The following is a 27,439-nucleotide window of genomic DNA, read 5'->3' as shown; positions in this document are numbered from 1 at the left end:
AGTGCAGTGGCTGGTGTTTTCTGTCTTTGTGAAGTGTGATGATGATGACATTATTGCAGTGTTTTCCCCATGAGCTCTGTAAGGTCATGTAAACGCAGCCGCAAATAAAGACCGGTCATAGTTGAAGAGTTACTCCTCTGAGAGAAATGTTTCATCTCAAGCGTTTTAGCGAATCAGACTGGACAGAGAGAAGCTCACTGGATTAGACTTTAGTGCACGACATTCTGTTTCTATCTGCTAGTTAGAGACTACTTCAGTTTGACGTTCAGTCTCTAGTTTCTTGCTGGAAGTGACTGGAAGTTTGAGGTCAACATAAAGAACTGTTTTTTTCCTATTTTTATCTCTGTATTGTGACTATTATCAAAAGAAACAGGATATTAAATGAGAAAAAAATGGCAGAAACATTTTCTCTTGAAAAGGTGTTATTTTTATTTTATTTTCATAAACTGATCATTCACAAAAATAAAGTAAATGGGATATTCAATGAAAAAAAAAAATAAAAATAAATATATATATATATATATATATATATATATATATATATATGTGTGTGTGTGTGTGTGTGTGTATATACATATATATATATATATATATATATATATATATATATATATATATATATATATATATATATATTGAATTTTCATTAGCAAAAAAATAAATTAAAGGCACATTTTTTATATTTCTTTTTTAATTAAATTTTCTTAATTATTTTATTTAATACTTTTTAATTTTTACATTATTTTATTTTTTATTAAATAATTATTAATTCTCAGTAAGAGCAAGATTGTGAATTAAAAATTGGAATGGGATAATGAGAAAAAAAGACAAAATGAACAAAATGTCAAATGAATGAAAGTTGGTGTTTATTATTATTATTATTATTTATTTATTGAACTAACATGCTCAGATTAATTATTTACATTAAGAGTAAAATCGTGTATTATGAAAGTATGGGATTTTCAATGAGAAAAAAATAATTTGAAAAGTTTCAGAGGAAGTTATACTATTTTATAACTATACAATAATTTTTTTTTATAACTATACAATTTTACAACTAAATTGAGTCATATGCAGCAAGAGTAATGTGGTTTATTTAGCTAAATATAAACAAATATTGCCATCAGGACTGACAGTACTATATACACTTAGATTTGGAATGTCCTCATAATGGTCTTTATTTTCTTAAAGTCTGTTCAGAAGAGTTCATCCCAGTTGTCTTCCAGTAAGATGGTTATATAGCGAGTACAGTAGATCTGCTCTATTCGCCGTGTCTCTGTAGCAGCGGTTTGAGCTAATACGATACAGAGGCTTGTGTTAACATGTGGTAGCATTCAGAGGGACCACACTTCAGTGTAATTCAGCTCTCCCTTCCTCTTACAGCGGGGTCTGGGAGTACTTCAAGGTTTCTGGCAGGTCTCTCATCATTTTCAGAGACCGTGTTTCTGGCAGCTCTTCCTCATGTGTGTGATGCCAGAAACATTCATTTCTAAATGAGAAGTGGATAGTGGCTGAACACTGGACAGTCAGGTACTGCTGCTCATAAGAAGTCACTGTGGGATTTTTCCCCTATATATTAATGTTTATTGAAGAGGTCTCTTATGCTTATCAAGGCATTTATTTTGATTTTAAAAAATCAGAAAAAAAAAAGTAATACTGTAAAATAATGTTACAGTTTCAAATAATAGTTTTCTATATACTGTACTTTCAAATATAATTTATTTCTGTGATGCAAAGCTGAATTTTTTATCGTCCATTACTTCAGTCTTCAGTAGGGATATAATGATATCAAAATCTCACGATACGATATCATGATACGATATTTATTGCAATATTTAAAATAGAAGAAAGACAAATGAAGAATTGGAAAATATTTTTTTTTTTTTACATTTGAAAGTTAAATAATTCTATCTAATGGACTTTGAGAGTTCAAAATTAAGAGCTCCAACCCGTCAGGAAAAAAATAAATAAAATATGTGAATTGACCTAAACTTTAAAAGAGTCTCAACCCTCTTTTTATTTCTGATATTCTGTGTCGGTCATATTGTAAAATAGTTGAAAATGAATATTTCAGAGGTATATTATTTTTTGCTTTACACTACAGTAGGTGAAATTCCAATACTTCTTCTTTCCTAATTTTTACACTTGAAAGAGATATTTTGAATTTGCACTGCATTTAAACCGCTAGTAATTAATGCTGCACTTAAAACTTTTATTTTGACGTAAATGGCAGCAGAGCTTTTATTTTGAAGGAAAACTCAAAAAACAAAAAAACCTTCCAGTGCAAATTTACAGTATCAGCCATAATATCAGTTATTGACCATAACATAAAAATAACTTTGGCCAAAATATTTTATTGGACAAAATTTCCACATCAGTGTAGCTGCAGTATTTCTCACAGATGCAACGACCAAACTGCCCGGTGTGACTTTGGTAAAAATCTGGGCAGGCAGGGTGTGTAAATTCATGACTTTCCTCTCTAGTCATATTTGCCTATTGTGAGTGGTTAACAGAATTCAAATCAGTGGTGCAACTGGTCACCGCTCGGGCCAAAATTCAATATGAATTGTATTCAAACCAGCATTCAAATGAGCTGAAACGCAGCGACGCTGCTAAGACTGAATGATCTGCACAACTGAACTAATGGAGTTTGAGCTAAATGCACAATGAAACCCATTGTCACATCTTTGCCGTTTCCAAACATACTTACGAGAAATATTGATGTTACGATTAAAGCTCTCAGTAACCAGAATAAACATGGCTACACAGTTACTTAAACATTATCAAATGTCCAAAGACAAAAAGACGACTGTATTTGATTTGGAATAATGGCTGTTTTTAAATGGACGTTGGAGCTGCTGGCAGACGCTAATGGCTTTTCGTCTCTTTACTGATTTCCAGCAGTGTGAAACGAATCAGATGAAAGCCATCGCAGTCATGCATGTGTTTTCCAGGATCATTCTTGTTCCGGAAAGGACGGATGCTGGAGAACGCATTTGATTGAATGCTGAAACGTGTGAAGCACTAAACACACGGTGCATGTGCATGCGTATCTGATGCCTTGATGTTTTTTACATCACTGTTATGTCTGGACTGATCTCTTGTTTGAGTTCAGTGACTTAGCGCTCTGATGTTTCATGGAAACATTTTGCTATTTAGTCTTGATATCACCTCCATGTGTCCTGTGAGGTGTTCCTGTTTCCCTGCGCGTTAGATCTCTAATCACTGTTTTTATGAGCTTATTGAGTCCTGCCTGGCTGCCATACAAGAACACGGCCCTCTTGCCTTCCCAGAAAGACAGTTCTTGTCCAATAACATCCAGATTTATCAGACGCACACTTGGGGTTCTTAAGTTGTGTGAGCGATGGAGTTGTTGTTTGTGTCTCAGTGGGGTGTGAGCAGTAATATCTCATGTTGAGCGTTGAGTTTTGTTGATGTAATGAAGACGTTTGCACATTATTCTGATGAACTGCCAATAACGACTAGATTTTTGAAGAAAGTGTGACTGGTATTTGACCTTGCAAAAGTTACTGCTGTGATTCTAGAGTGCTCTGGCTGGTTTTCAGGCCATTGCAATGCAGTGGTTTAAATTTCTGTATCATTTTTATTTCCGATGGAAAAAAGCAGGATTCACACTTAAAGGGGTGGTTGATTGTGATTTCACTTTTGTAACATAAGTTTAAGAGATAGTTATGGCATCCAGGATGTAAGTGACTTTGTTTCTTCAGTAGAGCACAAAAAAATATTTTTAACTCAAACCGTTGTGGTCTGTCAGTCATATAATGTAAGTGGATGGGAAGTACGGCTTTGAGAGCCTAAAAAAACATACACAAACAAAACCAAATTAAACCCTTGTTTGTTTCGATACATTGATGCGTAAAGACATGAAACGATCAGTCTGTGCAAGAAACTGAAAAGTATTTATATAGTTTTTACCTCTGATTCAACGAAATGTCAGAAATGTCCTTAGCATGTCCTCGACACAGCAGGTTCTTCTTCTTCTTCTTCTTGCTTTACGGCAGATCGCAGACTTATAAGTGCATTACCATCACCTATCTCTCAAATGGACCATTGACACTCTATCTACAATCTCAGTTAGGAGTGTCAATGGTCCATTTGAGAGATAGGTGATGGTAATGCACTTATAAGTCTGCATCCACTGTAAAGCAAGAAGAAGAAGAAACAAACGCACTCAGGACAGTTCTGTTATTGCGGGGAAACACAAAGCCGTGATTCCCATCCACCTACATTATATGACTGATAGACTGCAAAAATGTTTGTTTGTGCTCTACTGAATAAACAAAGTCACCTACATCTTGGATGTCCTGGGGGTAAGCAGATAAACATCAAATTTTTTGTTTTGGGCATAACATTTCCATCACACGCTTGAGTTACTCAGCCAATCAGCATAAACCTCGTTTTTCAGATCGATGAGCTTTGTAAAAACCAATGCGTTTCAGAAAGGTCGGGCATAGAGGAGAAACAATAATGTACAGTTAGTGGAAAATAATTTGTCCCCCCCTAAACCGCATAAACACATTGCATTGAACCAAATACACAAGTAAGCAATGTCATATAACCCCTTTAAAAATCCAAATATTATTATTTTTTTTTTTCAAATCGAAAACCTGCAAATCATTAATCTAATCGGTTCGCTGTCTACCCAAAGATTTCACACCTTATACAAATATATTTGTTTTAATAATGCACATCTATAACACAACAAATATTTATTTCTATATTGAATAAGGTCAGTTTTGACTTAATGTTGTCGTAAAAAAAAAAAAAAAAACGAGTACAAAAACAAGCAGGCCTCAGGTAAGCAGCTAATGAACGGTTGCTTGCATTGTAAATTAGAGAATGTGCTGTTGTTTTAAAGTCTTTTCTAGCAGGAAACTAGCTTCTAAAATAAAAAAGTTGGACATCAGAGAGATTAATTTCATTTAATTTCAAGCTTTATAATCAGTTGCAGCTCCAGAGAAGCAAAACCCACAAAGCCTGATGATAGAAGCGTGCTTCAGGAGATAATCCGACAGTTTGGTGACTGTTGTGGGGGTAACGGGGGGAGATTTAGAGAAAAGATCAGAGGAAACCACAAGCCCACAGAACTGGCCAGAGAAGCGTGCCGGCTTTCAGCAGCAAGACGGCATCTTTATTTCCTAAAGCTCTGCTTCTGCCTTATTACTGCAATTAGCCATTGACTTTAGGGGCTTGAGGACTCGATTGCTTCTTTTCATCAGCGGTGGACTTGAGCGCCGTTTCTCCGCGGCCCAGCTTGTTGTCATGTGTGTTGAAACACGTGTGCGTTGCATGACCGTAACATAAGCATGGCTCACCAGGAATCATTTTAAAATGAATCACTAATTATTTAGGCAGTGGGCATTTAAAATCCACAGTGGATTCATGCCAGACAGTGTTCAGTGGACTGGATTTACCAAATGATGAAGTTAAGCTCCTGGATTTATTGAGAAGATCCAACAGATGAAACTTTGTTAATATCCAACAACCTCTGGTTTATTCAGAATAGTTGATGAATCTTGGTTGTGTGTTCTGAGTAAAGACATGCAAACAGTCCTTAAATGAATTGTATAAAGTGTATAAATGAATGAGCCACTTCAAACAGTCAAACAATGGCAAATCAGTTGATTTCTAAATGTACTGCATGAACTAATATGAACGGCTGAACTAAATGTAAATCTAAGATTCGTATGTGTTTTTTGCTAAAGTAGTCCTTTACATGCTGATCTTTGAGCAGGAATGTGTATTAAAAAAGGCTGAAGTCCTGATAACAGAGATTAAATAATTGTTTTAGTAGTTTAGGTCCAAAAAAACATCTTAAAAGGTATTTTTAAAAAACTATGCATTGAACCTGACCCATGTATTAAACTGTTGCTTCCACAAATGAGTCCAGATAGCCGGTCTTTGACTCGTTAGATGGATTGCACTTATAGTTCGTAAGGGTCTCCATTCCTCATGATTGAAAGCTTCCCTGGCTGTTTAACTATATTATGATTGTGAGACGGCTCGTGAATTTACCTGACAGACATTTCACTTTCTGCCCCCACACGGTCCTTAAAAGTGCTGAAGCATGCATGTGCTATTTACGTCCGCCTTATTCTCAGTGCGTTCTGCTATCTGCGGTTTTTAGAAATTGGAAACAACCAAACACTGTTGCTATGGCCTAGAAAATAAATTTCAACCAGCTGTGCCCTAGTATTTTTAGATATGCTTTTAGGCACCGAGGGACTTTTTGGGGGGGTTTTGTGAAGATGTCGGGCTCTGCATTTTCACACAGTACCCTGAAGTTCCTGTTCGACAGAATTACAGCTTTCTATTTGAAGCTAATCTTAAAGAGTCTGTATGGGCAAATAATGAAAATATATAGCAGATGCATCATGCAAAGTAATGCATTTCTCAAACAGAACATGAATGACATGAATTAAAGGAATAGTTTGCACATCAAAGATGTAAATGAGTTTGTTTCTTCATCAGATTTGGAGAAATGTAGCATTACTTTACTGTCTCACCAGTGGATCATCCTCAGTGAATGGGTGCCGTCAGAACGAGAGTCCAAACAGCTGATAAAAATATCAAAACAATGATATTTTTCCACCTGTTGTCTCTCACATCAAAATCCACTCACAGATTTGTTTAGAGCTGTTTTGGACTATTTTCCCTTGTAAACAGTGTTTGATCCATGCAGATTCCTCACCTTATTCAGACGAGACTCCTTTTTTCTAGAAAGCATTATTATTGATAGAGGACTTGTAACAGTTGAAAGCATTTTAAAGATGGATTATATTTCTTACAAACGCACAGCTTTTCACTTCACAAGACATTAACTGATGGACTGGGTTACTTGTGTATGATCGTGATGTTTTTATCAGCTGTTTGGACTCTCATTCTGACGGCACCCATTCACTGCAGAGCATCCGTTGCTGAGACACTGATGCAATGCTACATTTTTTAAAATCCGTTTTAAAGAAACAAAGTTCTCTACGTCTTGGATTGCCTAAGGGTAGGTAAAAGTTCAGTTTTGGGTGAACTAGTCATTTAAAGAGCCTCTTCTGCTTCGTCTCTGCCTCATAAACTGGGAATGATTGTGCATCCCGTCCAGATGAGACAGTTCGGAGTTGACTGTGAGTGCTGTGTAATGTGCGGGACATGCAATATGTTTGAGTCGCTGGATCAGGGGAACAGAAGCCGCTTTGGTGGGTCTGTGATTGGAGTGAATCATGTTGGCTAACTCAGTGTGGGCATCACACATATGGAAACACTCTGAGGACTCAGAAACTCAAGACCCGCAGTCTTAGACAGAAGCTTTTAGAAACAAGACTAAGCCGGTATTAGAGATGGTATCGGCTTTCTGCTGTTGTCATGTTGCGCAGACAGAGGGATATAATTAACGAAGGACTGAAAATGATTGTCGTACATGTTGACTACATATTCATTCACTCAATATGTATGAAAAATGGTATTAATTAAAAGTAATCGTCATAGATTTACCAGAATAAAATTGCTTTGACTTGTCAAGTGTTTCTCATAGAAAGCATTGATATTAAATGATGAGCAAAGACAGACTCTAAGAGAAAAATATGCTGCAGATTTTATAGCTCTTACTGTAGCTCATTTTTGCCTGAGTCAATTTTCTATGTCTGCTAAGGAAATAAAATATTATTTTAGAATAAATCAGTTCATTTGAATTTTTTTGTTCTCTTCCTTTGATTTTCTTATTTTTGACTAAATTAAATCAAAATGGTCCCTATGGCCTAATGTTATTATATGTTCATCGTCTTCATGATTCAAGAAAAGAAAAAAGTTATTTAATAAAAAAAGATAAAAAATTTAAAGTACTACATAATATATATATATATATATATATATAAACTGCATATAAATTGTAAAATTTTTATTGATTACTTACTATAAACTATAAACTGTTATTTAGTTGCTGCCATGCCATTATAAACCCATATCACTAGCTTTGACTTATATGAAGGACAAAAGGAGCTTGAGTTTGAATAATGTCATGGTTGCTCTTTGTAATTACAGTGAATGGCGTTTTCAAGCCTCAAAAAGACACAAAAGCATGATAAAAGCACAATAAAACATTGATATTTTGTGATACGATAGCTTTGAGTGAGGAATAAATCATGGTTAATCTGCTCCTCCGGTGGTTAGTTAACCAATCCAGATCATTGAATGAATGAGCTGAATCAGTGAACGACTTGGTTTATTGATTTATCTGAAATGGTCAGTGATTTGTTCTCAGATCTGAATATTGAAGATGCTTCCTGAGTTCTGAATGCACAGACTGCGGTTGTGTTGGGACTATCGCGTGATGTGTTTTCCTATCTGACCCCATGTTTGTTAGTGAAAATCCAGTACTCAAATGAAATGGCATGTGAGCTAATGGTCTTTGAGCGGACACAGCAGCAGGTGCTTTGGGTATCTGTGGCTTAGGATGTGGCTTTCGCCCGAGCGATTGTTCTAAACAAGAGAGACAGGTGGCCTGTGGCACAGGAAGCTGGTATTGTGTTGTCACTGTTTGACTTTGGACAGTTCCTCTCATCAATAACCCCGTGAGTCACGTTGCTCTTTAGAGTTTGGAGCTTGATGTCCTGTGTGCATTGTTGGGACTCTTTTCCCATGTCATTGTGACACTGTACAGTATGTTCTTATAACACTATTATATAATTAATCTCGCTGCTTTGATGGAATACCATACGTTCGGGAACCTTTGTTTCCAATTAATGGAAAATAAGTTAACAAGCTCTTTTGAGGCCATACGTTACAGTGATTTTACTATGGTTTGTTTATCTCGCTGTGACGCACAATGCTTTTTAATTTTGTCGTGTGCTGCTTCAAATGCTTATTGCTTTTATGGCAATATGAATGTGCAATAAACAATAAACCAATGGTTAATAAATTTGACCTGATTATGAGAGGAAAAATTACATTATAACATTTTTAAAGAATATTAAAATAAATAAACCCAATTTTATATAAAATGAATATGAACAACAACAGCAATAATAATAATAATAATAATAATAATACAAAAATTACATTTGGAGAATTGTATTTATGCAGTTTTTAATACCGTTACAGTAATGAGTGAGTTCCTTGTATTACTAATATTAGCATTATATAAATATAAATTGACTATAATATTTCTATTTTTTTATTTTAAAAAATCATTGCATATATTTATTTGCATTGCATTATTGTCTATTAATATTATTGATTTTCTTCACACTTTTTATCTAAAACTAAAAACGAAACGAAACAATGCAATCGTCTATGAAATAACGATTATAAGAGTATGTTTTTAAAAAAAGATACTATTCAAGTTTTCTACTTCAACATTTTGTTATTTGCTTGCAGTTTCTCTGTAATTATTGGTGAATTGTACTAGCAAGTACAAGAAAATAGTTTCAGAGATCACTTTCTTGTAAAATTCGATTGAGGTGGGGTTAAATGGGAAATCTGGTGTTGAAAGTAAATTTTTAGGGCTGGAAATGAATCGCTGTTGGCGTTTACTGACTGAACTGATTAATTCTCTTGAGAAGATGCTTGATTTCACATGGGCAGCTGTGTCAAACAGATGTTCACAGTAAGTTTGGCTTTGCCAGGGTGTGGTTGTGTTACCGTGTTTTTAATTCACTTGTTAAAGCTCTAATGACCGTGGTGAACGCAGACGCGCTCTCCGTGTCGCTGTAGCTGGGGACATTTTCGTGTGAAATGGTTTTATATGGCCATTTTGTGCATTTACAAGATCCATTCATTTACCTAAGCACATTCTTGAGATTTACAAGTTCAATTTTAAGCAACCCAAACTTCATAACAGGAAAATATAGTTAAAGAAGCAGCGAGTTCCCCATGAGGTGGGTGGTTTTGAAACGAGCCCGACAGAACAGAAGCTGTGGTGGACTCTTTAAGTGTTGTTTTTCTGTGTTTCAAAACTACCAATACCCACCATATCCTGTTATTGAAGCGCTGGTATCTTTATTGTGTTGTGACTGATATGAGTAACGCACAGATTTCCTGCGGTCATTCTCGAAGCATGACTGGACACCACTGTGTCACCCTATTAGTGGGATTGTATTTTTGACATTGTGGTTGAGTGGGTGTGACCTGAACCCTAATTTGACCATTTGCTGCGGTCTGTTGTTGGTGTAATTTTGCTTAAATAACAGTTTGGATTCGTTGTGTTTTTTCTTTTTTAATAGCCCGTCACCCTGCAGGCCCGTCATGCAGTTCCTGGCCCTTTTCCACACACAAAAAATGCACATCATGTCTGAGACAGTTATGTCCAGATGCTCTAATGTAAATGTTGATTCACAACCAGCGGTCTGACCAACCGGAAAGAGCCAAGACGTCGTGCGTGCCAAGAGCAAAATAGATCGCAGCTGAAGACTGGCATGGTGAGTTTGCTTCACGACTCTGTCCAGGGCCTTTGGTTTGATTCACAGAGCAGCCGTCAGTAACGCATGTCAAACGTCTCAAACCAACGGCTGTCAGAACCACAAAGTGTGTGTCCGGCCGGGATGAGGGTGTATATAACTCACAACTGCAGAAATATCAACCGGGAGAGATTTTAGGTACAGCAAGTACTTCTGTACAATACATACATTCTGAGTTCATGTGAGTTCTTGACAAAGTTTATTACCATTTTCTAGAGATGGATGGATGGATAGATAGATAGATAGATAGATAGATAGATAGATAGATAGATAGATAGATAGATAGATAGACGGATGGATGGATATATAGATACATAGATGTATAGACAGATAGATGTATAGACAGACAGACAGATAGATGGATGGATGGGTGGATGGATGAATGGATGGATAGATGGATGGATGGATGGAAGAATAGACAGATAGATGGATGGATGAAAGAATGGATGGATAGATGGATGGATGGACGGATAGATGATGGATGGATGGATAGATGGATGGATGGACGGATAGACGATGGATGGATGGAAGGATGGATGTATGGATGGACGGATAGATGGATGGATGGACAGATAGACGATGGATGGATTTATAGATGGATAGATATATAGATGGATGGATGGATGGATTGATGGATGGATATATAGATACATAGAACATAGATATATAGAGAGACAAATAGATGGATGGATGGATGGATGGATGGATGGATAGACAGATAGATGGATGGATGGATGGATGGATGGATGGATGGATAGACAGATAGATGGATGGATGGACGGATAGACGATGGATGGATGGATGGATATATAGATACATAGATGTATAGACAGACAGATGGATGGATGGATGGATGAATGGATGGATGGAAGGATAGATGATGGATGGATGGATGGATATATAGAAACATAGATGTATAGACAGACAGACAGATAGATAGATGGATGGATGGATGGATGGATGGACAGATAGACAATAGATGAATGGTTGGATAGATAGAAACATAGATGTATAGACAGACAGAAAGATAGATAGATAGATGGATGGATGGATGGATGGATGGACAGATAGACAATAGATGGATGGATGAATGGATGAATAGATAGACAGATAGATGGATGGATGGACGGATAGACGATGGATGGATGGATTGATGGAGAGAATAGATGGATAGATGGATGGACAGATAGACGATGGATGGATGGATGGATGGATATATAGATACATAGATGCATAGATGTATAGACAGACAGAAAGATAGATAGATAGATAGATAGATAGATGGATGGATGGATGGATGGATGGATGGACAGATAGACAATAGATGGATGGATGAATGGATGAATAGATAGACAGATAGATGGATGGATGGACGGATAGACGATGGATGGATGGATTGATGGAGAGAATGGATGGATAGATGGATGGACAGATAGACGATGGATGGATGGATGGATGGATATATAGATACATAGATGCATAGATGTATAGACAGACAGACAGATGGATGGATTGATGGATGGATGGATGGATGGACGGACAGATGGATGAATGGGTTAGTTATTGTCTTGTATTGCTAGTTAAACTCTCTTGTGGGTGGACAGCAAACGTCAGGATCTCTCTGCTGTGGAGCTGCATGGCTCTGATCAAGACACTGCTGTCGTTGAGTTAGTGTGAGGGATGTGTCAGTGTCTCCGCTCACTATTTACACTAGTCTAGTCGGCAGTGCATCTGAAGTCTATTGCAAATGTTGGTGTTGACATCACTGCAGTAGAATGTAAGCAAACAGATTTCCAGTGCTAGATATGATCCTCTTTGTTTAATTGGCATTGGACACAGTGAAGGTTAGATTTTTGACATGTCAGAAAACAAACACATCATGTTTATGAGCCAAAAATACTTTCAGCCAACGGAAACTCATGATCATGTGTCAAGTTTGCTATCTGTAAAATAAATGCGTTAAACTTTTTAAAATGAAGAGGAAAAAAACAAAAGTAAAAGATTGTGTACTTACAGTAAATGGTTTTATGTGGGAATGAACTACTCATCCCATGATGCACTGCAAATGATGTAATCAAATCAAGCTTACATTTATATATTTGTCATACTCTTTTATCCGAAGTGACTTGTATACATTTCATCAGTTTATGCGTTCACTGAAGTTGAACCTGTGAGCCTGGCGTTGCTGTTTACACACTGCACCGTGGTTCTTATCCAGATATTAAATCTAATTTAAAGAAGATTGACACATTGATCGCTCTCCCTTTCAACTTAATTATGATTGATTGAGTGTTTCATTCATTCAGTCAATCATTCATTTTTGGTATATTTATTAATTGATTCCCCCCTTTTTATTCTTTTTTTATTTCTTTTTTATTTATCCATTAATTCATTTATACATTTTAGGTGTTTATATTAATTTATTTGCCTGTTTTTATTTTTACTAAAGTATTAATTAATTCATTCATATATTCATATTCATATTCATATTTATTTATTCATGTATTAATTCAATTCATTCATTTTCTTTTTATTAATTAATTTATTTATCTGTTTGTTAATTAATTAATAAATTATTATTTTTAATTAACTTAATTTCTTTTTTTATTCATTTGTAAATTTGTAATTGCTTATTTTTCTTTTTATTCATGAATTTATTCATTCATAAATTTTCTGTATTAATTAATTAAATTATTTATTTATTTATTTATGTATTCATTTATTTTATCTCATGGTGTATTAATTTATATTGTGAAATATTTTTACTGTTTTAAATGACTGCTTTGTGTGTTAATATATTGTATCATTTAATTTATTTGTGTGATGCAATGATGAATTTCCAGCTTTGTTTAATGCTGAAAACATTAGAAAATTCAGCTTTGCATTTTAAAATATATTCAAATGGGGAAAAAAAGTTATTTTACATCATAATATTTCACAGAATTACATTTTTCCTGTACTTTTAATCAAATAGCCTTGGTGAGTAGAAGAGTCCTCAATCAAAAAATCTAAATGATTCTTCAAAAGCATCATGTTAAACTTTTTAAAGTGTATCTTATAATTTCTACGTTTATTAAGCTCGTTCGATAGCTCATAAATGATGTAAAATAGCGTCTGAGAGAATAATTAATCCCATTTATGTCTGTTTGACTGCGTTGAAACATGTCCACTGTGGATATTTCCCTGATCGCACATGAAATGGTTGTATTTGTTTGGACGAAGTCAAATAAGCGGTGGGTAATAAGTGTTGAAGGTCTCGATAACGCTTGCCAATGCATTGAACAAAATAACAAACTGAGCTTTCACTTACAGCTGGAGCTGCCACAACTGTTTATTTTAGCAGACAGTGTCTGCCAGTAACTTTACTGATTTTTACACACACATTCAGAGCTTTTGTGTCGTTTGACAGGCAGAAACAGAGCACTGTGTGTGTGTGTGTGTGTGTGTTCATAAAGAAGCAGTCAGTGAGGTTTAATGTTCATTTAAGACGAGAGATGAAAGTTCACCTCTACTGCTCACACTAGACTTTGTGCTCCATTCATATGCATGCAAATCTGAACATATGCATACAGTAGATGTTTAGTCTTTCTGTGTACCAAAGTTTGAGTTCAGTGACTTTAGTGAAAAACCAGGTTCGACCAACAGTCAATCGAAATGTCACAAATATTAATAACATGAGCTTCAGAGCTGCATGATTCACATTAACGTCACATTATTTAGACAAAAACAAGCCCCTGAGCTTCCTGTAGATTGTTCAAGTGTGTTTTATAATCTGGACTTTCTCTTTGCAGTAATTCACAGCTCACTAATGTGTGTCTCTTGTATCAAACTTCACGTCTGTTTCTCCGTCTCCCCGCAGTCTGAAAATAGCCCAGGTCCAGCTCAACCCCACCCTGTCACTATAAACGCCTCTGAGCCTGGAAACACACACACACACACACACACACACACACACAGCTCTAAGTGGAAAAATCCTGGATAAAGTGTTAAGGAACGGTCCGGAGAAGGACTAAAAGGTTTCTAAGGCCGAAATTAGATACACAGGAAATATTCAGATTTTCCGGTTTATACTGTAGCTAAACACTGGCTTTTTTCTCATTCGGTGTCTTTAAAGTGACCCACAATATTTCGATGCTTTCCTGGTGCTGTGATCTGTCAGGACTCTCACTGGTTGGTAATCAGCGTCTAGATGAATCTACAGAGCCTCACTACATCTGGGCTAATAAACATATTTCTAGCATACACTAAATTATGTCTACATTTCATTCAATTTTTTTTTTTTTTACTATGTGACAAATTATCCACAAAATTTTCAGTACTGTAATGCACAAACAGTAAAAGAAATAATTCATTTCTGCATGATGAAAATAGTTTTTTAGATTATTATTTTGATTATTTAAAATATGTATTACTATTATCAACAATAGTTACATTTTATTTTGCATGAACAAAATTTGGCCTATTTTTCCTCTTCCAAATTCTCCTTACTTTACTGCAAAAAACAAATGAAGTAATTAGCTTACACAGTGACTGTAAGTATTTTAATAATAATAGTCATAGTTTTAATAACGGTTCTTATTAATTCAAAAGAAGAAGCATTCAATTATATTTTGCATTGCACAATTGCTGAATTAGTTTTTTTTTTTTTTGTGCTTAGACTTTTTGCAATTTTCTGCCAAATTCATATTACTGTAATACAAAAATAATATATTATTTGAATAAATCTCAATAAATTAAAATAATAACAATTCTTTACTCATGATGACTAATAAAAACATTTTAATTATTATTTTATATTTTTGTAATTATATTTTAATAATTAAATCATTTTTTTCATATATTATGCATTGGTATTTTATTAAATGATTATATTATTTATTAAATATATGCTCATTATTTTAGGTTTCTGATGCATAAGACTCAGGTTAACTTGAGTCAGTAGTCTGGACGTCTAAAAGGCGTATTATTTTTAGTTCTGTAGTAGTTTCCAGGCTACGAGGATGTTTTCTCTCAGTGTTGTGATGTCAGATCCAGGTGAGGCGCTCAGACTGCGTGACGGTGTTTAAGGACGGCACGATACAGTCTAGAAACTTCCTCCATCCTCAGTGTGGATCTTACGCTTGTCTCTCGGCCCACGAGAGCGTTTGCTGTTCTGCAGTTTATCTTGGGCTTGAAACTGCTTCATAGACTTGATTCAGTGCTTAGGTTCGGATAACAGTAGATGCTGATTAAACGGGGATAAAGCCAGCCTCTTTATCTGCCTAAGAAAAACATATGCTAGCGTTGTGAAATGAAAATATTATCTTTAAACCCTGCCCACATTCGTGAAGGCAGTGTGTGGCCCGAGGGCCGACTTAATGCAACAAAGAAAGCACAAAATGTTTTCATATAAAACACATCGTACTTTGGTTACAACCCTAATTAGATTTCACCAGCCGTCTGCTGAATCAATTCACAATCATAATTGTGTCGGTTAACCATGTAACAATAACTTTAGGGATTTTGTGATGTGTAAAATTTAGGATCATTACATGTAAACCTAATGCCATCATCAAGTGAGTAAAACCCAATAGTTGTGTTGTTTTAGTCACCACGCATCACAAACCTCTTTTTTGTGTGATTTATAGATGTCTAGACCGCTAAAGAAAAAATATTGTAATGCTTAATAATATATGTATCTATTTTATAATATTGATATTAATATTATAATATACATATTTAATTTAATAGTAATTATAGTAAAATTTAATATAAAAATATTTAATAAAAACAATTTTAAATTATCATATTATTATATGATTTAGATTATATTTAATTATTTTATTTATTATTAATAGTATTGCCATATTTAATATGATATAAATTATATATATATATATATATATATATATATATATATATATATATATATATATATATATATATATATATATATATATATGTATATATATATATATATATATATATATATATATATATATATATATATTTTTTTTTTATGAAAATATTAAATAAAAAGTTGCAATATTTTTTTAGATTTAATTATTTTATTTATTTAATAAAAAACATCTAGCAAGTGTGCAGTTTATTCTCATATTGTATTTTCAGAAAGTTTTGGAATATTTGTCAAATTTTCACTACCGAAACACAGTTAGAATAATTTAATTAGAAGGGTTATGTTGACCTATAAAGGTTTTGCTTATATCTACATTGCATCTACATAAATATATAATTTTTGCTATTTTTTTCAGAGGTAAATCAATAATAATTCAAATTTTAACAATATTTCAAGTGTAATTTAATAATAATGAGATTAGTTGTATTTAAAAAAAAATAATAATAAAAAAAGTTGATCATACTAATTTAAAAATTAAGGATTCATTAGTTTGAATATGCATTGAACCAAAAACTAACATCTTAGTTGATATTCAGTATACTTTATATTTGACAAAACATCCCAGGTTTGGGAAGTGACAGCACATTTTCGGTAGTGACAGCAATGCTTTGGTAGCAACCACACGACTTTACAAAATTTTAACGCTCGCACTAAAATGCTAAAAATATTGCACAAAAATGTTTATTATTTCCCCCAAATATGAGGATTATGTGTTACTTTTTGTTAATAATGAACCAATGAAACGTATTTCAGTAATGACAATACTATGGGATACCCCCAAAAAAGAGTATAGTCACTATATTAAATGTTTCGGTATTGACAATTTTAGATAAAAAGTCAAATGAAAATGTAAAAATATATATATATATTTTTTTTACATAGTTTAATAATTTACAAAAAAAAAAAAAAAAAAAAAAAAAAAAAAAAAAAAAATATATATATATATATATATATATATATATATATATATATATATATATATATAAAATAAAATATATATACAACTTTTTGAACTTGGATTTTTCAAAAGATTCACAAATATACTTTTAAAAACAAATGTTTTTAGATTATTAATATTATATCTAAAATAATGCATATGTAAAGTATACAGTTTAGTTAACCAATACTGCATTACCTGCATTACAGCAGCATTAATTTTACTAAATGAAAACATTTTAAAGCTGTTTAATAACAAGGAATCAGTAGCTTGTGTCCTAGATTATGAAGACTTTGTTTCCTGTAGAATAACATGCATGTGATGAATCTTTCAAATTAAGACCAGGGATGTGTATGGAGAACGTAAACTGGCTGATGTTGGTTTTAAATATTATTTTTTCTTCAGACTCCTCCTAGCTAGTGGTGTATGGCCCCGGGTCTCCGTGGAGCAGATGTTTACTGTAAGCATCTCTGATCTCTGCACTGTATTTAAACACTGATTGTTTTCTGGAGTCAGGACTGTCAAATCAATGTGTTTACATCAGTCACATTGCTCTCTCTGTTTCTAAGCAAATAGATGGAAAGAGGCGGAGGAGGCCGTCAGCGCACCGCAGGCGCGTAAACATCTCTATACAAACATTCAGCTTATTTTAGCAAACGGATGATGCCGCCTGACCGCTTAGATGTTAGAAAGAGAAAGGATGCGATTCTTATCGTGACGCTGAGCTCGCTTTAGCTGGTCAAAGTCAAATGAAGAGGGACGATTCATTCAAATCCAGCCGCGTGGTTCTAGACCTTATTTTAGAGATATTGAGTAATATTAGCTTTTCTATAAAAGTTATCAAACTGTAAAAATCCACATTCATATCTGCTGATGTTGACGCTGGAAACATATCAAGAGTATTAGTCTTTCAAATGTATTTCTGGAATAACCGTATTCAAAAGAAAACATTGGGATGAAAAAAATGGACCTCTACTGATTTTATTTTATTTTATTTTATTTTATTTTATTTTATTTTATTTTATTTTATTTTATTTAAGGCTGTGTTGAAAATTGTCTTTCAAAATGCCCTTATCTCAGCTGAAATTCTTATTTTATTTTATTTTATTTTATTTTATTTTATTTAAGGCTGTGTTGAAAATTGTCTTTCAAAATGCCTTTATCTCAGCTGAAATTCCAAACATATTATATTATACTTTATTTTATTTTTATATTTTATTTTATTTTCATTATTTTATTATATTTAAGGCTCTGTGTTGAAAATGTTCTTTCAAAATGCCCTGATCTCAGCTGAAGTTCTAAACATATTTTATTTTATTTTATTTTATTTTATTTTATTTTATTTTATTTTATTTTATTTTATTTTATTTTATTTTATTTTATTTTATTTTATTTTATAAGGCTGTGTTGAAAATGGTCTTTCAAAATGCCCTGATCTCAGCTGAAATTCCAAACATATTATATTATACTTTATTTTATTTTTATATTTTATTTTATTTTCATTATTTTATTATATTTAAGGCTCTGTGTTGAAAATGTTCTTTCAAAATGCCCTGATCTCAGCTGAAGTTCTAAACATATTTTATTTTATTTTATTTTATTTTATTTTATTTTATTTTATTTTATTTCATTTTATTTTATTTTATTTTATTTTATTTTATTTTATAAGGCTGTGTTGAAAATGGTCTTTCAAAATGCCCTGATCTCAGCTGAAATTCCAAACATATTATATTATACTTTATTTTATTTTTATATTTTATTTTATTTTCATTATTTTATTATATTTAAGGCTCTGTGTTGAAAATGTTCTTTCAAAATGCCCTGATCTCAGCTGAAGTTCTTACTTGTCTTACTAGTGCCCTGGTCATATTCTAGTCAACTGGACTAAATTACACTTTTTAATGTATTTTATTTCAATTTTATTTGTTATTTTATTTGATCTGATCTGAAATTCTTTACTACTAAACGAGTGGAATAATTGACAACACTGGAGTAAATTATGGTTTTTCCTCTGGGAGGCGTTTGGATTAAAATGCACTTAGGTGAAAGAAGTAGAAAAAAACCAGGAACGCAATAAAAGTTATAATTGAGGACGGTTTCGGTTGAGATATCCAGTAACCAGATGCACGGAGCCAGAGTTTGAGCGCTAGGTGATTCCATGAACGCTTTATGTGTCTTTGAACCATAGAAATTAAATAAAATTGCAATTAGGCTCTAGTATTTTCTCTCTTTTTTGCCCAGGTTAAATATACTCATACTTAATGGATAGTAGTTTAACAATGTCTAGTTTAAAGAAGGGAATCAGTAAGCCATTTAAATAAAAACCAATGATGAAAACACTTCAAAAATGATAACTCTTTTAGACATAACGTGTGGTTTTCGACCAGAATTATGCCACTTCTTGAAGAAAATGGCTAATGATATAAGTGTAAATCATTTGTCATGGTTGTGTGAAATGCAGTTTTCTCGCTGAAGCCTCTTCCGTCGAAAGCGTTTCTCTCTTCGTTGAAGTTCCCATCTTCTCCTCTTTTAAAGGCGAGAGTCTGTGGCCGTCCGGTGGTTTGTGCTACTATTGGATGAAACCGCTGTGTCGATATTAAGCACACTGCGATGTGGGAAGCTTTGGCAGCTGCAGTGTGGGAAAAACTGTGAATAAAAGCCTTCAGATTTTGTAAATAGCTCTTGCGTTGGATACTAAAGCCCTCTGTAATGAATGTCAGCTATTGCTGTAAATGGCTTATGCCTTTTTATTACCCAACCGAGGGCTTAACTGTGTGTTAATTGCCATTTTATGCACATTTGCTTGCTGTGATGGCATTAACAGAAAATCCATTTTAGATTATTTGTCTAAACTAAAATAAGGGTTGCGGGATGGAGATGGTGATTGTGAAACATGTCGGTCAGGAGCGTAAACACACTGCTTGTGTATTTGTGTCTCAGGTTTGCTCGAGACCGCCGCCCTGGTGGAGGACACCCAGCTCAACAACCTCGTGAGTCAGACAAAATACATGAGCTTTCACGATGTTAGAGAGATTTCTGGAATGGCTTATAAATAGTAGGCAAATATAATACACATGTGAATTGTCACTGCTTAAAAGCCTTGATTATGTCAGTTGAGAAAGCTAAGTTTAACATACGTTTTTTATTTCATTTATTTTATTTGTTATTTTATTTTGAAGAATTTGCAAAGTTTTTTTATGTAATAATTTTTTTTTGTACAGTAAAAACATTAAGATGACCTTTAACATTATTTTCTAGTCTTAAAATGCCTTTAATTTTATTTGAATTAATTTATGTAAAAAAATCTAAAATTGTATTGTATGGTCTTTTGAAGAGAAAACAATTGTGCACAATGAGGCCATTAAAGTGAATATAATTGTCAAATATAAATTTTACCCTACTGCATTTTATTTGTTTTTAATTATTTATTTATTTTTATAAACTTTTTTTTTTTTTTGTATAAGGTGGTGTACATTTATTTTAAGGACAAAAAAAATTGAGCAACAACCAGACTTGAAAGTGAATATTACTTTCAGATATTATTTATTGTCCCTGCTGTATTTTATTTAATTTTATTTATTTATTAACCAATTAATGAAACCTTTTTATTTTAATTTCTGTAGAGTTTTTAAAAACAAAAATTTTTTAAAAGACAGGAGAATTTTTATTTTCCATTATTTTCTTTCAGATTTTTATTTTGTTAATTTTTTTTCTGCTGTTTATGATTTTTTAATTTGTAATTTGTAATTTTGATTAAAATATACATAAAAAAATCTGTATATAATGTCTAATTTAAAAAAAAATTGCACAAAAAGACCATTAAAGTCCGGATGAAATCAAAATGTACAATATTTATTTTGCACATTGTTAGTCTTAAAGTGAACAAATAACCCGTGCAAGTAAAAAAATATTGTGTCTTGATTATCTAAATCAAAATCTGATCATCTGCTTCTGCTGTGGAATGGTGTTCCTTCTCTGATGATGTCAGCTTGACGTCTTTGGCGAGCCACGCCCCTCCATCATTAATATGAGATGGGGAGGAGGAGCTCTCAAATAAACCCCGCCCTCTATTCAATATTCCATTTCAGCTGGAAATATGTGACTTCACTGAAATAAAGTCAGCAGCAACTTCCATTTCCAAAAGTTCCATAACATTTTTTAAGTTATATAGAGTTTCCATTTGTTATTTTAATATAAGTATATAGTTTATCATAATAGCTCATGGTTGCATATATTAATAGCAGTAATAATGATTCAGCAAAGGTGATTTGGGTTCAAGTGTGTGCGCTGATTAGAGTTAAAGGTATCTATCGTGACACTCTAATGCACATGTACGTCTCGAGACATTTGCATCTGGAAAAAGGTTTTACTGCAATCTGTAATTAAGTATAAATAGCATCATCAGAGGCGGTTCAAACGGGAACACCACCTACTTCAAATGCTTCCTCAGCTTTTCCAGTCTCCTGAAAGGGATCGCATCGGGTCCGACCGCTGCAATGCGATATGAGGATTGAGCCGAGTTAAGTAAATAACCGTGCTTACGAAGCCAGTTGCTTTCACTGCTGGAATAAACAGCGTTCCTCCCCGGCTTACACCTTGTCATGCTGTTACCACAAGCAAAACACTGAGTGTCCCGGAGCAGAATTCCCCGGGAATAATATCACCGGGAAGCGGCCTGCGCTTTACTGGCACGCTGACTGCAGATATAATTGCTTTTGCTCGGAGGGCGCCTGGCGTTTGGAAGCTGGCTGGGAGAATTATCTCTGAGAGGTCACAAAGCAAACTCTTGACACGCTGCGGTGGATTTAACCTTTCACCCCGCGGCTGCAAAAAGGAGTAAAGCAGCTCTTAACATTCATTGTTTTAACCTTTAGCCCGGTGAATCTGAGAGCTCTTAAATCAGGCGAGCCGGCCTTACACGCTCCGATTCGGTGTGGTGTTTCTGTGTTTCCCCTCTCAGAGCCAAACCCTCACGGTGGCTGAATCTGTCATATAGACGCAGAATATGTATACGGACGCGAGCCGAATCAAACTAAATATTTGTGTAGCGCTGGCTCGCTCTCGGCAGCAGAAGATTTCAGACTCTGTTATTACCAGGAGGTCAAAATCAAGACGCTTTTCTCTGACACGGCTCTGGGGTCTTGCAGCTTGTGGAGCCACGTTTTATTGAGAAGATCAGTGAGGTCTGTTTAAAGTTCTGACGCCCCTCATCTGTTCCCCGGCCTGCGGAAGAAAACAGAGGAAACGTCCCACCAACAGATGATCAAGCTCTTGCTTTATACATTTGTGTTCACTGTCATCTGGACATATTTATAGTTAAATAAAAATTAGATATTAATATTTCAAATATAAAATAAATAACTATTTTATGTATAGTATACTATATAGATTAAATAATAATAATCATTATTTATTATTATTATTATTATTTGCCTGTCTTTGTCTAAATAATAGAGAAATTAAAAATTGTATACAACATTTTTTATTTAAAATAAACAATAAAAAAATAAAAATATAATATAATATAAAAATAAATATCTGTCTATATGAAATAATATATTTATTTATAAATTAAATAATACAAAATAATAATACAAAATATGAATAAAAAGAGGGTCCATTATCTACATTTGGCTCACTTCTCTCTCTCTCTCTCTCTCTCTCTCTCTCTCTCTATATATATATATATATATATATATATATGTGTGTGTGTGTGTGTGTGTGTGTGTGTGTGTCAAGTAATTATTTATACATTAATTAAATAATATTATAACTGTATAAAAGTATAGAATGTGTATTAACAGGTAAAAAAAAAAAGAAAGGTAACTTGGGGTCCATATTTCCACAACCAGCTGTAAATCAACAGATGCTGGCTGTTACCGTTTACTGAAAAATATGGATTTGGATGAGGTCTCTAATACAATCTTTCCATTTGATTAGTACTGTATTCTTCTAGCTGTGAGGCTAATATCATATTCTGATATTGCCATATTAAGCGAGGGTTCAACTGGTGACTGAAAAGAAGGGAAATATTGATTTCCGAAGCACATCTTTATTTTCTAACCCTGTTTCCAGGCAGATTTATACATGCATTAATTTCTGTGAAAGGCTGTGTGTATTATAAATCAAGTTATTAAAATATGTCATGCCATCATGTGAAACTAGCATAACTGATGTGGATATATAACGGCATGACATACATTTACCGCACATTTTCAGTGTAATAAACTCCAGAAAGCACTGTGTCGAGCTCTGAAGGACGTCTCTATGCATATCTGCCTATCAGCACCTTGTAATTTCCTCCAAGTGGCCGATCTCCTTATGTTTTTCTTCATGTATGGATTCCCGAATGACTCCGTCTGTTTGGCATCACGGCAGTATTTTGGTGTTTGTTTTCGCAGGGATATAAAAAACCTGCTCGTCTCAGCAGTGAGCACTAAACAGGGCATGATGGCGATAACCTTTCATTCATTTGGGGTTTCCTCCCTCGTGGATTTGTTATTGTTCGGAGAGGCCAGGTGTAGCGCCGCTCGGACTGTAATTGTGAGCGAGCTACTTAGCCGAAGACCACAGCGCTAATAAACCAAATTGCACAATAAATCCTTCCCAGATGGCCTGCAAAACAGTTCACACTGCGCTTTCTGTGTGTGTGTGTGTGTGGTGTGTATGACAGAAGACATGGATGAAGTTACATTTTTACACCTCACACACTCTCTTGGGTGACTGCCACTTAGTGCTTCGTGATTTATGATGTTTCTAGTCAGTTTGCCATCTGAAAAGTGCTTGAAACTATTGTTTAGTAGTGTATGTGCATGCATTTTATACTGTATATATATATTTATATATATACTTTGAATGCATGCATATTGCTTTTGATAAAGGCGTCTGGCAAATGCATCAAAAATTAAATATCCTGTAATTAAAGTAATTTTGCACCTACGTATTTATGCATTAAAGCATGCATAAATCATCATCATCTGCATTGCATTCTAGTGAAAAAAACACTATTTCTCCTCTAAATCTGTGGCTCTCTACTGGTTTATCATAGGTTGGTTCTGGTAGCATGAAAAACTGATAAAAATCTAATGCATTGAACTATAATTATAAATAAGCTTTTAGAAATGAGGATAAAACTCTTGTATCTTTTGCTGATGATGTCATCTGTCAAACTCTCAATCAGAATTAGATTTTTGCATTAAATTATCACCTGACAATGATTCAAAAGGAGAGTTCACCCCAAAAATGAAAATTCGTTCATGGTTTACACACCCTTATTTGATTCCAAACCTGTATGACTTTCTGTCTTCGGTGAAACATAAAGAGATCTTTTGAGAAATGCAGGTTTGGAACAACATGAGGGTGAGAAAATGATGACAGATTTATTATTATTATTATTATTATTATAAAAAAATAGATGTTTGTCCTCTCAACCAATGGTTCTCAAATGGTTTGTTGTAGGTTTGTCCTGGTAGTATGAAGAAAACATTGCTAAATGAAAATAATCGAATGCAACTAACCATATAATGACGTATAAATATAATCTACGTTAATATAAGCAAAGAGGACACTCTTCTCATATCTTTTGATGATGTCATCGGCTGTGGGAGTCAACTCTCAAACTAAATTTGCTTTGTGCTATCAATATTGGCTGGTAAGAACTTAAAACCATTAAAATGCAGTTTTGTATAAAAACAGTCTAGGTACAGTTTTGGTCTAATCTGAAACCATGGTTTGAAGTAAAACCAGATACTGAAGTGTTTGACCCCTAGCAGATTGAGTTGGACAGAGTGTCTGTGACTCGGCAGAATCCATCGGCTTGTTGCTGAGTCACAGTCTGTGTGTGTGTGTGTGTGTGTGTGTGTGTGTGTGTGTGTGTGTGTGAGAGAAAGGATGGCAGTCGAGAAGATCCAGTCATTAAGTGCAGGTCTTCTCCAAAGCACTTTGAGTGATTGTGATGTTTATGGGATTCTTACAGTGACCTCTAGTGCTCGCCATCATACTGTATGTAAGATACTGTTGTTTACCTCCAAAAAATGTTCTGCAGTTGTTTTTAAAATATGAATATGACTGTCATAATTTAAAGGGATAGTTGCCAAACAGTTGCTGGTAGCCAATGGCTGCAATGATAACTGTTTGGTTACCAACATTCTTCAAATGATCTTCTTTGAAACAACTCGATGGTGAGTAAATGATGGCAAGATGTTCTTTTTTGGGTGAACTATCCCTTTATAAACACATTTCTTAGAGAAGACTTTAATAAATGTGTTCTGATCAGACTCAGACACTTTATTAACCCTCTGGTGTTGTTTGCATGGCAGTCAAAAATTACATTTTTCAATGAAATGAATGTTAACCACTTTTTGGTCATTTTGGTCAATTTCCAACTTAAACTGTGGTAGATCTTGAATGCTTTGAAGCTCAGACTTAAGTTTGGTCTCTTTTTAAAGAAGACACTTTGCAGATTATTGCCGGAGTTAAAAAAGTTTATAAAGTGAAACTTAAAAAGTTATGTATTTTTATGAAAAAATGTGCAAAAAATACTATTTTAATATTTTATAAAAATGTATAGATTTTTTTACATTTGTTTTACTCTAAAACTGCAAAAAATTCAAAGCCAAAAAATCTAAACCAGTTGTTTTCCAAATTTGTGGTTGAATTCTCAAAAAAAATTGCTTTCGCCAAGATTTTTTTTGGGTGCAGTACCAAACGTTTCCACTAGATGCAATTTGTTTCCTATTCCTTTACAATGCTGTAATTTTTGACCGTGAACAATACAGGTGTGACCCTTTTAGTTTTTTTGACTCATTTGATCTTTTTGAATCATGTCCATATTTTTTTTTTATGTTTGCATAGCAAGTGCCAAAACCTTTACCAAGTTTCATAACACTGAATAAGTAAATAAGTATCATCATCATTTGTTCAAAAAAATGACTGAACACCAGAGGGTTTATTAAGATGCAAGTGTTAAGAAGATAATTAGTGTGCTTTAAACTTTTCATGTGTTTATTAGTATTGAATTTTCCGGAAGAGACTGATTCGTTTAGGTTCTGTAATCTTCGTGGGAAATCGTGGGTTAATCCAGCGTCAGCGTCCTCTAACTGAAAGACTAGTTGCAGAATAAGCGATCGTGCCTGTTACAAGCCTTGACGTTTCTCCTGACGTGTGAAACAGCGTTCACGCGGTGTTTTCCTGTAGCACCAGGTGCAGATGTTGGCAGGCCTTTATTCCCCAGGAGCGTCTCTGATTCCAGTCTCTCTATCAGTCTCCAGGGTCTTGTCTCTAGCAACGACAGCAGTTTTTCTCTGCGATCGCTTCAGTACGGACCACCGTTGTAAATCTGATCAGTGCATGTGAAAATTGCCCAGGTCTGTGCTTCTAATGAATACATTCACGAGTCCAGTGTACAAATCAGTTTAATGACCGGTGGCCAGCTGCTCAAGTCAAGTTCACAGATTTATTCTGCTCTCTCAGACGAGGGAAATCTTTCCCCCCTGATGTTCCTGTACATACTTTAGAAGACATTTTGACTTCATTTCATACCTTTTCAACATCCAGGTCACATTTCACCCCCAAAATATATTCATTAAAGTTTTATGCATGAGCTATATATGTATTACTTTTTAAGTTATAATATGAATTACTTTTAAAACATAATTACTTTCAAGGCAAATTTTTATCTATCTATCTATCTATCTATCTATCTATCTATCTATCTATCTATCTATCTATCTATCTATCTATCCATCCATCCATCCATCCATCCATCCATCCATCCATCGTCTATCCGTCCATCCATCCATCTATCCTTCCATCCATCCATCGTCTATCCATTCATTCATCCATTCATCCATCCTTCCATCCATCCATCCATCCATCCATCCATCCATCCATCTCTCTCTCTCTCTCTCTCTCTCTCTCTCTCTCTCTCTCTCTCTCTCTCTATATATATATATATATATATATATATATTTATATAATACAAAAAATAATAATATTTATCATTAAATAATACAAAAGAATACTATTTAATATGTCATATTTATACATTGAACACAATTAATATAATAGATTAATCTTATTACATTAAAAGTATTTTAGTATTTTATATATTATTAACTAACTAATAACTAATTTACTTTA

General features: G+C 33.9%; 1 long non-coding RNA gene across 4 annotated transcripts in view; it reads left to right on the top strand.

Annotated features, from left to right (window-relative positions):
- The window catches only part of LOC127976154 (uncharacterized), a 108,059-nt gene that overhangs the window by 30,329 nt on the left and 50,291 nt on the right, over positions 1–27,439 (top strand). For all 4 annotated transcript variants that reach the window (XR_008157743.1, XR_008157742.1, XR_008157740.1 and 1 more), the window contains exon 3: positions 20,240–20,289. This is a non-coding gene — a long non-coding RNA (uncharacterized LOC127976154). The remainder of the gene's footprint in view (positions 1–20,239; positions 20,290–27,439) is intronic.

Source organism: Carassius gibelio, chromosome B17 (assembly GCF_023724105.1).
Source record: "Carassius gibelio isolate Cgi1373 ecotype wild population from Czech Republic chromosome B17, carGib1.2-hapl.c, whole genome shotgun sequence".
NCBI classification, from domain to species: domain Eukaryota; kingdom Metazoa; phylum Chordata; class Actinopteri; order Cypriniformes; family Cyprinidae; genus Carassius; species Carassius gibelio.
Note: the sequence above shows the minus strand (reverse complement) of the source record. Positions and strands in the feature narration are given on the sequence as shown.